General features: G+C 38.5%; 1 non-coding gene across 1 annotated transcript; it reads left to right on the top strand.

Moving 5' to 3' along the window:
* The first annotated feature begins 1,386 nt into the window (after positions 1-1,386).
* LOC132634423 (small nucleolar RNA R71) lies at positions 1,387-1,493 on the top strand. Its single transcript, XR_009580149.1, has one exon. It is a non-coding gene; the product is annotated as a small nucleolar RNA R71 (small nucleolar RNA).
* The last annotated feature ends 3,401 nt before the right edge of the window (positions 1,494-4,894 follow it).

Genomic DNA, 4,894 nt, shown 5'->3' with positions numbered 1-4,894 from the left:
GTGGTCTTGGAAAGAATGGCACTAACGCGGTGAGTGATGCCCACAGTGTCATGTTTCAATGTTTTTTTCTTCTTTGTTAAAAGGTCCTTCAAATACTTAGCAAAGCCAGGCATTTCTTGGACAGCATCCATGAACGGAAAATTCATCGTTAACTGCTTGAGTTGATCATAAAATCGCAAGCACTTCTCATCTTCTGTTTTTCTCACCAGCCTTTGAGGAAAAGGTGGTGAAGATTTGAACAATTGGCTCAAAGGGCGAAGAGCACCGGAAAGTTTTGCCTTCCCTTTTTCCTGGTTTTCCACCGGTTCCTTTGGTTTATTAAGATTCAGCTCTTCTTCAACTACAATGGGGACTTCCTCCCCTGCTTCTTCCTCGACAATATCATCCAATACATTAGGCTGCGCTTCTTTTTCAACAATTGGTTCCTGATCAATTGGCTTTTTATTGTCACCCTGAAGTATTTTTCCACTTCTGGTGCTAATGGCAAGTACATTCTCCACAGAGTTCACTCCACTACCTTTTGGATTAGGAACTGTATCACTCGGTAATTGTCCCCGTTGAGGAGTATGCACTTCTCGGGAAAGGTCTCTGAATTGCGCTTCAAGCTTCTGAATGGAAGCTGAATGCGATAGTTGGACCTGGGACATTCCCTTGATTGTGCTCTCTGTTCTGTCTTGATTCATCAGCATTTTCTGCATCATACTCTTCAGTTCTGCAGAATCATTAGACGTGTTACCAGCAGAGTTAGTAGCTGAATTATCTTTCCATGGCTGGGAATTGGATGCTTGCCCCCTAGGTGGAATGTAGGGGTTAGAGCTCTTGTTGCCATAATTATTGTCATTGTAATTCCCTTGATTGGGATTACCCTGATCAGTTCTTCCATAATTCTGTCCTTGGTAATTTTGTTGAGGCCTTTGCCATGGGTGATTACCGGAACCTTGGTAGTTTTGCCGTTGATAACCCCCTTGCGAGTTATTGACATAATTCGCATCCTCATATTGTGGCTGCCCCTCAAGATAAGTTTCGTCAGAAACTTGATACATTCCGGGAGCATGAGGTGGCATCTCATCGATAACATTTACACATTTGGCCTCTTTCTCCATAAGCCTTTTGGATAATAAATCCACGGTGGTTTGCAATTGAGCGAACGCATGATCTCGCTCATGATTTTCTTTGGCCACCGCGGCCACAGAGGGACTACCATATGATAGGAATTCGCTATCAGTCGAATGCCAGGCTTGATTATGGGTAGTAAGCTTGTCGAGCAACCGGGTGATGTTGACAAAGGTTTTGTCCATAAAGCATCCCCCAGCTGCAGTGTTGACAGCTATTTGATTCATTGTATCTAGCCCCTAGTAGAACTTCTCTGTGAGAATTGCATCTGGAAATCCATGATTCGGAGATTGAGCTAGATAATATTTGAACCTCTCCCATGCAGCATATAGTTGTTCCCCTGGAAGTTGTTTAAACCCAAAAATCTTATCCCGAAGCTCAGCCTTTTTGCTGGGTGGGAACCATTTTTTTTAGAAAGATATTGGCCAGCTCATTCCAGGTATGAATAGTATTGCTCGGGAGCTTCTCATACCATTCCCTAGCTTGGCCAGCTAAGGAATATTTGAAAATCCGCAGTCGCAGTGCATCAGCAGGAACAACACCTTGAGATTGTTGGGAACATACATGCACGAAATTCTGTAGGTGTCGAAGTGGACAGTCCTCCGAAGAATTTCGGAAATAGCCTTCAAGTTTCAATAGCTGATAGATAGAACTATCAATTTTGAAATTAGCATTTCCTGTTCTCGGGGGAACTACAGCAGAAGCATAATCAGCTTCGTCGATGAATTCTGCAAATACATTCTCATCCTCCTCTTCTTCTGGTGCAGGATGGTTCACTTGGATCCCCCCTTGGTTCCCTTGATTGCGATGGGGTCTTCCAGCCATGTTCACCTGGTTCACTAAAACAACAAACGAGGTGTGATGGAATAGAAAAAGTTTTAAAGAATAGTACACAACAATTAGTAATTTCTGAACCGTAATTCCCCGGCAGCGGCGCCAAAATTTGATACGCTCAAATTACACCTATTAATGGCGTAAAGCGGACGTTGTCAAATATAGTAACCCAACAAGGTTGGGGTCGAATCCCACAGGGAATATGGAGAGAAAAGATTACTAATCGTATGCGATACCGGGTGTCTTTAGATGCTTTAATCCTATTCCGGATAGTTTGAATTGATTGTTGAATAATGTAATTTAATACTTTGACTTAAAATGTAATTAATGTGAGAGAGAGAGACTAAGGTTGTGTTCCCCAATTTGATTAGATATTATGCTTCAGGTTTCAAAGTGATATACTTCTAATGGTTGTTCTATGAATATGCACTTGGTCTCTTAAAGACTTCTTAATGTTTCCCAACAGTTAAGCAGTATTTTCTCTTTATGATTCTTCCGAATATAAAAGAGTTACAATCGAAGAGCGACCAATGATGCCAATTTAGACTTATTCTTATTCCTAAGTTAGTCTATTAAACGAGGGTTAACGCCTCGAGTCATTGTTATTCAATCTTACCAATATTGACTCTCTTTCCCAAGAAAAGTCAATATAATGGCTTCGGCTAATGCTTGCAATCATTACCCAACGTTACAACTCAAAGATAGAATAAATAACAACAACCATTATGCATATATCAATAATAGAAACCCATTCACATAATACCCATCATGGGATTCACAACCTTAGAATTGAAATTAGCTATTCATAATGTTTCTTGATAGAAAAAGCTTAAAGATTAACATAATACACTTACAATACTAATACAAGATGGAATGAGAGTGAAGTTGTTGCCTTAAATGCTCCAACCACTTCAAGATTAAAAACCTAGGGTTTATGCCTCTAAAATAAAATCTGAATGTTGAATTAAAACCCTACATTATGTGTTTATAGAGCCAAAAATCGCGCCAAGTTTCTGGACAAAAATGCCCTTACGCCGCATTGTTACGGACCGTAACTCAGGTTACGGTCCGTCCTTCATTTCGTCATTTGACCACTTTGACGTTACGGCCACCATGTGACGGACCGTACCCTGTTTTACGGTCCGTCCTTCTGAAGCGTAAGTGGTGATAATTACTTGGCAACTCTCTGGAATTTTGGATGATGTTACGGTGAAGGGTTACGGACCGTAACATGAGTTACGGACCGTAACACTAAACCGTAACACTGAAGGTTTTATTGAAACTCTCTGGAAATTTAGCTCATGTTACGGTGACATGTTACGGACCGTAACATGAGTTACGGACCGTAACACTCCACCGTAACACTGATGGTTTCAATGAAAACTTTCTGGAAATTCAGGCCCTGTTACGGTTCAAAGGTACGGACCGTAACATGAGTTACGGACCCTGTTACGGTCCGTAACATGAGTTACGGAGCGTCGCTTAGCTCCAATTTGTCCGTTTTTTCAGCATTACTTCTCATTTCCAATCCTTAGTTAATCAACCCTATAAAACACAAAAATAACATAAGAAACAATGTAAAAACACTTAAAATCAAGCAACATGTCTAGTTACAAAGGCATAAAATGTGCTAAAATTCACGGCACATCATGCATGCACTTCAATTTTAATTCTCCGACACATATTTATTTCCTACGTGTACTTTTACTTATTCACTTTTGACTTTTCACGTTATAGACTAACACAGCATCACCAACTTGTACCAAAAGCTTTACAAACTATACACGCAATGAATGTTTGTATTATAAGCTATATAACTTGTACACTTTACCCAACTATTTTTTATCCTACGTGGACATATGTCATAGTATTTAATATTTATTCCCTTCTCATGTATAGACGTATGCCCTTCAATTTTAGTTCTCCGACACATTTATTTCCTCCGTGCAATTTTACTTGTTCACTTTTGACTTTTCACGTTCTTGCTGAATATTTATTCTCTTCTCGTGTATAGACGTATGCAGTTCAATTTTAATTCCCCTACACAAATATATTTCCTCCGTGCACTTTTACTTGTTCACTTTCGACTTTTCACGTTTTTTAAGAATTAATAAATCCCATGTGGATATATGTCATAGTACTGAATATTTATTCTCTTCTCATATGTACACGTATGCACTTCAACTTTAATTCTCCGACACCCTTCGTGCACTTTTACTTGTTCACTTTTGACTTTTCACGTTCTTGCTGAATATTTATTCTCTTCTCATGTATACATGTATGCACTTCAATTTTAATCTCCGACATATATTTAATTTCCTCCGTGCACTTTTACTTGTTCACTTTTGACTTTTCACGTTATTTAAGAAATAATAAATGAAGTACTCCCTCCGTCCCATATTACTTGGCCACATTACTATACTTGACTTTTCACGTTCTCTGAGAATTAATAAAAATGAAGTACTCCCTTCGTCCCATATTACTTGGCCACATTACTACAAATATATGTCTATTTTTCTATTCTATATTTTTCTTCTTCTTATCTTCTTATATATAAACGCCCAAGGTGGACGAACACAACAACAATAGGTTGTACAAAAAGTAACTGAAATTGTACTCTAAGTAGAGACTAACATGCGTACATTTAAGAAGTTGAGCATTAATTCTACCTCTTGTGTGTTTACTTTTTAAGTCCTCATAGGTCCGCAGTGTCTTAATTGTCCTTTCATTTCCTTCATTTGGCATGTACTCCCTCTGTCTCAATTTAAGTGTCTATGTTTGACTAGACTTGGAGTTTAAAAAATAAAGATAGACTTTCAAATCGTGGTTCTAAATTAAAAATGTGTATAATATAATAAAATATCATTTGAATCTTGGGATTATAAACTTGACATATAGGATATTTGAATTGTCAACTTACTAAATATAAAAAGAGGTGGACATAACC

The sequence above is a fragment of the Lycium barbarum genome, chromosome 3 (genome assembly GCF_019175385.1).
Source record: "Lycium barbarum isolate Lr01 chromosome 3, ASM1917538v2, whole genome shotgun sequence".
Lineage (NCBI taxonomy): Eukaryota > Viridiplantae > Streptophyta > Magnoliopsida > Solanales > Solanaceae > Lycium > Lycium barbarum.
Note: the sequence above shows the minus strand (reverse complement) of the source record. Positions and strands in the feature narration are given on the sequence as shown.